Here is a 9,597-nt window from a genome sequence, read left to right on the forward strand (position 1 = left end):
TTGGGGCTCATTTGGATTAGCTTATTTTTGAGCTTATGCAAACAACTTATCCAATATAAATAACGTTTTATGCGCTATTTTAAAAGTTCAAACTAGTGAAAATTGTATTTTTATAAGCTATTTTATAATAAACTACCTTGACAAAATTATAATAATATATAAAAATTGCATAACCTATTTGCATAAGCTCAAAAATAACCTAATCCAAACGGACCCTTGGAAACCAACAGAGACTCGATAAGAATCCTGCAAATCTCAACAGATTTGGGACTCGCTTAGATTAGCTTATTTTTGAGCTTATGCAATTAGCTTATCCAATATAAATTAGGTTTTATGCGCTATTTTATAAGTTCACACTAGTGGAAATTGTATTTTTATAAGTTTTTTTATCATAAACTACCTTGACAAACTTATAATAATATATAAAAATTGCATAAGTTATTTGCATAAGATCAAAAATAAGCTAATCTAAACGGACCATTTGAAACCAACAGAGACTCGATAAGAATCCTGCAAATCTCAAGATATATTGTAATCTATTTTATAACAAATAAACGGAATACCTCTTTTTGGGTGAACTTTTTAATTTCCAAATTTATATTATGATTAGATTTCTATTATGATTAAAAAACCAAGATTTGGGTGGAAAATGGTCGTATTAAGAGAATTGTCTACATGTGTTGTTTAAAACTTACTTTAATTTCAACCTTTTGATTTTGATCTAAAGGCTATTAATCATTCTCATCATTCTCATATATCTTTGTCATTCTGTAAATAATTGGTTATAGTAATTATATTACTCATAGCATTGTTGTTTATATACAAAGTATGACACAAAGTATGACACCTACAATTTCTCCTAAGATTGTGCCTCTGATATTATTACTACTATGTATATGAGCTTAATTACTATCCAGCTGTGAATGACTACTACAGAATCGAATTTACCTAATTATTCAACTAGTTGCCAAATGTAGATATATATAGCTTAATACCCTCCCTCAACTGGGAGCATGGAGATTTCTAATGCCCAACTTGCCAAGAAGAAATTCATCAAATTGTGCTTTCCCCAATTTTTTCGTGAAAATATATACGAGTTGAGTAGTAGTAGAAACATACAGTGGACAAATATTATTTTTCAAAACTTCATTCTGGACACAATGACTGTCAACTTCAATGTGTTTGGTGCGTTCATGGAACATCGGATTTTTCGCAATGTGGATAACCCCCATATTGGAAAGGATCCCTTTTAACCATTTTTACTCGCATGTAGTGGTTGCCATATATCGATATTCAACCTCAGCAGGAAATAGGAGAGTCACCGAGCTGCACTATCCAACCAGTGACTGATCGTCAACTTAAAGGGCAGTTAGCCCAGTCTGAATCGCACCAGCCATGAAGTTTTAAATCACTTTTACTACAAAAAAAATCCCTTGTCCGGGATTGCCCTTTACAAATCTCTATCAAAATCAAAGATGACATACATTTACATTTAAATAAAACAAAAAAGGACGATGTTATTAATGTCTAATGTGGAATCTTGTTAGGTTCTGAACTATAAGAGGCTATGAAGCTCTGTTTTTGATTCTGATACACGTTTCTACTTTCTTAGTTAGTAGTTAGCGGTTAGTTAGTGATTACAGCTGACAAATTGTTAAGTCAGTTACATTGCATTTTTGTGTATAAAAACAGTTGTAATCTCTCATTTGTAAATAACTCAATACAATATATAAGATTTTATTTTTCCTTTATTCAATTTCTGTTTATTCTAATTCATCATCTTCTCTCATTTTTCAATCATCTTTCATTATTCTGTGTTCTTTGTTTTGGGATTAATTCCTCAATAGTTGTCTCGGGTTTTTAAGAGATTCTTGGCGAACAATTTGTTTTCCCATTTCTTCTATCAAGTCATACATTTCACATTTGTATGCAATTTTTAAAGTCAACTCTTATGATCAGAGCCTTATCTAAAAGATGTCTTATACCTATATCTGCAAAAAAAAAAAAAACCACACTCATTTAATATTTTGGTTATACAATCCCTTTTATGTAAATATGAAGAACATGGTGAAATGAATCATGAAATGGAGTATCGAGTTATTAGCAGGAACTCCAACTCAGTTTGATAAATAAATTGATCATGTTGGGTTAAAACCATGTTTGAGTAAATATTGAGTCCTCATGTGATGCACACTATTTGTTTGATAAAATGCCCCACATTGTTAAAAAATGCCCCACATTGTTGGCGCAGCAAAATATCAAAACACACTATAGTTTTGATTCACACACACAGGCCTTGGCTCAAGACAAGCCGATGAACCTCACAGACTGATTTTTTACAGAAACTACAATTATGCAGAAACTACCAAGAAAGAAGAAAGAAGATGAATGAGGATGATGAATAAGGGATATATCACAACCGAGATAGAGATCAAAATAGAGTTTTATTCATCCACTTTGGGGAACAAAAGTGTAACATCCCAATATTTTATATTTATTTTATTAGATATATATATATATATATATATATATATATATATATATATATATATATTCTTTTTAGATATGTTTTTAACTATTTTATATATATTATTTTATCAATCTATTTAAGCGTATGATATTATTTTCATGTGGTTAATTATGTGAGTGGTAGCATTTGAATGTACCTAAGTCATATAAGTGACCAGACCAAAATAATAGAACTTAAGTAATATTTGTAACCTTTGATTTCTATGACCATTCATCCTTCCCTTTATTATTCTATTCACGTCAGACTAGTGGAAAAATTAAAGAATTTAATTCCCTATCAGTTAGTACATCAAGCATCTTGATTATCACTAATTCCATGCGTTCTTTTATCTTCTCATCATGTATTGCCATTTAATCAATTGAGCTGCACCTTCATCCTTAGTTTCCTTGCAAATACCCTCACGTGAATATGGTTTCTATACTAGCTCTTGGTTAATCAAAACAAAATATATTGAATTCCTTCTATTTACCTTAGACTAATTCCATGTATTATTCCAAAGGTCAGTGAATCAAAAGAATATCCCATGCATTGCTGTCTTACTCAAAGTAATACCCTCTATTGTTATGAGAAGATTCAGAGGTATGAAAGCTATTGTTGTATTGGATGGTTTGAATTCTTCAAAACTTTTAGAAAACTTGATTGGTGTCCGTCATGGTTGGCTAAGAGGCGGAAGCACAGTCATTATGACAACGAGGAACAAAGATGGACTTATAAGTGGAGGAGTTGATGAGATTTATGAAGTCCAGAAAATGAACCTCCCTTAGACTTTTCAGCTTAAGTGCTTTTAATAAAAAAGAGCAGTTTTTTTTTTCTTTTTTTCTTGTTAAGCAAAAAAAAAGAGCAGTTGTTTATGCCAAAGGTATTCCTTCGGTTTTGAAAGTTTTAGGATCATTTCTACATTCCAAAAGTAAAGAAGAATGGGATAGTGCACTTGCTAAACTGATGGAGGTTTCCAATGCATAAATTCAAAGGGTGTTGAGATTGAGTTATGATGAATTGGATTTAACAAAGAAAAATATATTTCTAGACATTGCATGTTTTTACAAAGGTTGTGGAAGAAGCAAAGAAACAAAAATATTAGATGCTTGTGGCTTTTTTGCGGACCAGGATTCAGTGCAGTCAAAATATCCATGCATTCATGCAGTCATGTTTTGCACACCTTTAGATTAAGTTTTGATGGGTTCAGATTTAAAGATGGATGGCTGAGATTCACCTGCAGTCAAATAGTGACTGCAGGGAATCCATTTCCCTTTTTTGCAGATATTGGAATAAGAAGCCTTTTAGACAAGACACTAATAACTATTACTTTAAACAATTGCATACAAATGCACGACCTAATACAAGACATAGGTAGAGAAATTGTTCGCGCCGAATCTATCAGAAACCCTGGACAACACAGTAGATTGTGGGACCCTGAGGAAATCTATGATGTATTGACAAATAATAGGTTTCCATTGAAGTCCCTGCCGTCAACATTTTGTCCTGAGATGCTTGCGGAGCTTTCCTTACGACACAGCAATGTGGAAAAACTTTGGAATGGAGTACTGGTATGCATCATCCATTTATCTATTACAATATATATATATCAACTTTCTTTTGATAGAAGTTAAGTTTATTTTTAAATAAAAAAATGAAACTAAAAATTTGAAATTTCCAACATTAAGAAAATGTTGCCTTCCATTATATATTGTTGCAGAATTTGCCGAATTTAGAGATACTTGATCTTCGGGGATCGATACATCTAATAGAGTGTCCAAATTTGTCTAGTGCTCCAAATATTAAAAATGTAGATTTTATTGGTTGTGAAAGATTGCCTCATGTTGATCCATCAATTTTCTCTCTTGAGAAGCTGGAATATTTAAACGTGAGTGGATGCACGTCGCTAAAGAGCCTTTCCGGCATCACTTGTTCACCATCTCTCAAAGGATTCTCTGCCTGGGATTGCATCAATCTCCAATAGTTCTCTGTAACATTAGTGCCTAGTATTGCTTCTGCAATTAAATTATGGTTGACTTTTGGATGGCGGGGTTTTAATGAGCTTCCATCATCAATTTTGCATATGAAAAATCTTCGAGGATGTTGTTTTCCGATCAGTGATAATCTCATGGATCTTCCTGAAAATTTTGCCGATGGGATTTGGCTTCTTGACTTAAGGAAACATGAATGTGACATTTTGATCACCTTGCATAAAGTATTGCCTATCCCGGCCTTTCTGAGTGTAAGATGTTTAATTTTTGACGATTTTCAAAGCTTGTTTAAACTTCCGGAGAATATCTCCTTGTTATCGTCATTAGAGTGTTTAGTACTATTTGATTGTGCCATCATAAGTTTGCCACAAACCATTAGGTATCCTCCCCAACTCAAATATCTTGGTTTTGGTAAATGTAAAATGCTTCAATCCATATCTTCACTTCCACAATCTATTCAATTCCTCCGTATATGGGAATGTGAATCTCTTCAGACTTTGTCGAGTGCAACAATGGAACCATATGAAAAATCGCGTTGGGGCATTCTGCTATTTAACTGCATAAAATTAGATCCACCTTCATATGAAACTCTTTTAAAAGATGCCATTGTTAGGATTGAACTTGGAGCAAGACTATTTTCTTCAATATCAGAATTTGAAGGTGATTCATCCGTGGACAATGTAGTTTATATAGAATCCATACATTAAAAAGTGGTATTTGGTGCTTCTTATTTACTATGAGTGATAAAGTTCAAGATTGTTTCCATTACCATTCTACAAAAACTGTGGTAAGTGTTGAACTACCTCCTAAATTGTTGGGTTTTGTCTACTACTTGGTTCTTTCTCAAGGAAAAATGGGATATGGTGGATGTTTTGGATATAAGTGTTACTTGGAAACTAGTTCTGGTGAAAGCATCAAAATATCAAGTTTCTTTAATGATGAAATGTTTTTGTGGTTTAATGTTAATGGAGATACTTCAGTCAACATGATGTCAGATCATGTACTTTTCACTAGTACAAATATGACATATTACTTAAGCTTTTTACATCTGACGAACATATCTCAGATGTAAAACGCTATATGGAGTAGTCTTTTCATCTGATCTCAATATCCACAGATGTAAAAAATATATAGACAAGACTTTTTACATCTGACTTCAATATACCAGAAGCATAACTAAACGCGGTGGCAATCTTGTAATTATGGCGACAATTATCTAAAATATATATATATCTGGCCATATTTAGCCTCAGATGTAACAAGTCAAGTTGAATAAAAAAAAATAATAATATTTTTTGGAACCAATCAGCTGATGAGTATCTCTCTCACAAGACTAAAAAAAAACAAAAAAACGCTAAGTGTAAAAAAACACAATCAGATATCCCTAAACGCTAAGACTACCAAAAGAACCAAAACGCTAAGAACGACCCATCTCTCTCGCGATGCAACCCTAGCGCCGTCGACCTCTACCTCTACCGGCGCCGTCGACCTTTATCTCATTCGTCTTCTCTCTCTCACTCGCTCGCAGTCGTCCTAAGCGCCGTCGTCCTCTCTCTCACTCGTCAAATCTAACTCCAAATCGAAGCTTTCTCCAAATCGAACCCCAAATCGAACTCCAAATCGAAGCTTTCTCCGGCCTCTACTCTCACGAACGGAACCTTGTCTTTCCCTCTCACATCGATTCAGGTACTCTTCTTTCTTTTTTAATCGTTTTTAAATTTTTTCCTTTTCGTGATTCCTTTCCCTGATTTCTTTGTGTTCTACTTGGTTTTAGCTCTTTGTGTTTCGTGATTTCCTTTTCTGCTTGTATTATTTTTTGTTACTGTTATTTTCACATTTTTTAAATTTCATTTAAAGTTGCAATGATTTTTTGTCTGGTATATATGGTGGAAATCTGTTGTTGTTTATAATTTATCTGGTATAATGTTTATTTCATTTGAAGTTTCAGTGATTTTAATTTGAAATATGATTCATTTGAAATATGATTTCATTTGAAATAAGTTTCAGTGATTTATCTGATTTTAATTTGAAGTTTTTTGTCTGGTATATAGTGGTAAAGTTTAAGTGATTAATTTGAAATATGATTCATTTAAAGTTTCAGTGAATTCATAATGTTGGTATATAGTGATTTATTTCATTTAAAGTTTAGTGGTAAAGTTTAAGTGATTCATTTAAGTGATTGGTTTCCCATCGGGTACGAAACCAATACTTTAAAAGGTCTGTTGCATATCTTAAAAGGTATTTAAAAGGTATTTAAAAGTTTAAGTGATTCATTTAAGTGATTGCTCCTAAATGATATTTAAAAGGTTTCATATCCTTCACGGCAAAGTTGGTCTGTTGCATATCTTCATTGTGTGTTGTAACAATGCATTGTCTCACAATTGAAGCAATCAAAGGAAAAGACATGTTCCTTTTTATTATCAGTTTCTTAATTGACATAAATGTTTCTTGCAGAATCACTCTCTTTTGTTGTTCATATCAGGTATCAAAGTTTTGACTTGAGTTGATTTGCTTTCTGCAGGTTTGTGGAATCTGGTTCCGTTTTTCCATTTTGAGAATCTTCGATCACTTGACAATTATGTATCCTGGTGGTTATACTGCTGCAATTACAAACTTATCTCCAAGAGCTACAGAATCTGATGTACACAATTTTTTTGGATACTGTGGTGTAATTGAGCGTGTCGACGTAATAAGGTAATGTTACTTGACCTTAATTACTGATTGATAAATTTTCTGCAAGTCAAAATGAAACCTTTTGAGTTTAATGTGCATGGTACTGCTTAATGTTCAAAATTGAAAATTCTTTTGCATTTGTTCCTGATTTAGTCTTGAGTTGACTTTATTTCATATTGCTATTGAATAAAAGGATTGCTTGTGGTAAGTTGGAAGGCCTAGATGGTAGAAAAATTAATTTACTTTATAGTATCGTCGTAGATTCTTGGAACTAACTGAAAAAATGACTTTTTTTAATAATGATGCAGATCCAGTGATTATGAGTCTATTGCATATGTGACTTTTAAGGATGCTTATGCCCTGGACACTGCATTATTGCTGAATGTAAGACTCTTAACTTCTTTGTTTGATTTAATGGATCAACTTAATACATAATGGATTTATAAAGTAAAATATTATTAATTATACTTATGCAGGAAAGGTTATATGTGATAATGGAAAAGATCATAATAGAATGAAAAACAGCCAATGTATAACATCCCATGTCGAATATCTAGAATACGATATAGAATATACATATTGGTACTGGAATACATCAAAAATTACAATAGGATTAGACTTCCAATTTTTTTTTTCGGTGATGATATATAGGCTGCTGTGCTGGGATCTTTGAATGCTTAGAAAGTGGGATCTTTGAATGCTTCATTTGTCCACCAATCATCAATATGCTTATATGCTATCTAATCCATTTTTACCATTAATCAATATTATTTTAGCATGTTGCCAATTGATTCCACAACACTCTATGTACCTTCCCAATATTATGGCAAGTGTCATTCCTCTGATCTCAATATTCCTTAAAAATTTGTTTGTTTTAATGAATCTTCTAGTGCTTCTTCAGTTCTTTTTTCTTCCAAGAGAAAAAATAAAAATAGTAAGCACTTCACCTCTAATAGAACCTTGTGCATAATTTGCATGTGCAACTATGGAGAGGAATGTATATGCATTGTTTGTGATGTTGTTGATATTTACTCTTGTTTTTTCTCTATCTGAAGAGCTTAATGCAGATGGAAAATATCTTATGGACATAAAAGTGAGATTGTTTGACAAATACAATCATCTTCAGAATTGGAATTCAAGTGATTCAACACCTTGCGGTTGGAAAGGTGTCATATGCAACAATGACATCGATCCAGTAGTTGAATCTCTTGACTTGCATGCAATGAATCTCTCTGGCTCTTTGTCTTCCAGCATTGGTGGTTTGGTTCACTTGCTTCACCTTAACCTGTCTCAAAACACTTTCTCTGGTTTTATACCAAAGGAAATTGGAAACTGTTCAAGTTTGCAGGTTCTTGGTCTCAATATAAATTGGAAACTGTTGAAAAATAAGGCATAGAAATATTGTGAAATTATATGGTTTCTGCAACTACAGTGACTCAAATATGCTACTTTATGAGTACATGGAAAAGGGTAGTTTGGGAGAGTTACTTCATGACGAATCTTCCTCTAGTCTTGATTGGTATTCCAGGTTTCAGATTGCTCTAGGAACTGCACAAGGACTCTCTTATTTGCACCATGATTGCAAGCCTAGGATTATTCACCGCGACATCAAGTCCAATAACATACTTATTGATCATGAATTTGAAGCTTATGTTGGTGATTTCGGTTTGGCCAAGCTAATTGATATCTCAAAGTCTAAATCAATGTCTGCAGTTGTTGGTTCTTACGGCTACATTGCACCTGGTAAGCAATCATTCAAACACATTCTTTTCTTTCTTTATTTCTCAACAATCATTGTTGCATTTATCTACAAGGTTTTAAACCATGGATGTGTCGCAATATTGTGAAAAATCACAATCAAATATGGCTGAAACAGTTGCCATGTTTTAAAACAGGACCAAATTGGTCGGTTCAAGTTGAACCACCAGAAACCGGCTAATTCACTGGTTGGTTTGATCCTAGTTAGACTACAGACTGGTTTAATCAGATTAAACCGGATTGAACTACGATTGGGCCCACCTTTTTGTAATTTTTGGCTTCAGCAGCTGGTTCACAATTTTTGTGCTATGCTGGTTCACAATTTTTGTGCTATATGCTGGTTCACTAAAAATGGCTATGCTGATTCATTTACCATACATTAATTAACATGTTGTAGTTTACATATGAATTATGTTATTTACATATTGTAGGTGTTCAATGATCCCACGACATTAACTGAGGAGGAGTTGTATGATTTGCGAGACCGCTGGGCAACTTGTTTTCTTCAACTATATAATCCCGAGGTAGATTATGATGATGCCGACGAGAAAGATTAGGAGCTAGCTAGGTTTGTGTGAAGTTACAATGGACTAGTTATGATGATGTTTTAATTTGTATTTTGGATGGATTAGTATTAATTATTATGATGTTTTGTATTTTGGATTACAA

The 9,597-nt window shown here is 33.0% G+C and overlaps 1 long non-coding RNA gene and 1 pseudogene across 1 annotated transcript; both read left to right on the forward strand.

Annotated features, from left to right (window-relative positions):
* The first annotated feature begins 1,013 nt into the window (after positions 1–1,013).
* Positions 1,014–5,773, forward strand: LOC123886768 (annotated as a pseudogene).
* Positions 5,774–5,896: 123 nt separating this feature from the next.
* Positions 5,897–7,563, forward strand: LOC123884472. The gene is made up of 3 exons (XR_006800809.1): positions 5,897–6,183; positions 7,019–7,191; positions 7,479–7,563. It is a non-coding gene; the product is annotated as an uncharacterized LOC123884472 (long non-coding RNA).
* The last annotated feature ends 2,034 nt before the right edge of the window (positions 7,564–9,597 follow it).

Source organism: Trifolium pratense, linkage group LG5 (assembly GCF_020283565.1).
Source record: "Trifolium pratense cultivar HEN17-A07 linkage group LG5, ARS_RC_1.1, whole genome shotgun sequence".
Lineage (NCBI taxonomy): Eukaryota > Viridiplantae > Streptophyta > Magnoliopsida > Fabales > Fabaceae > Trifolium > Trifolium pratense.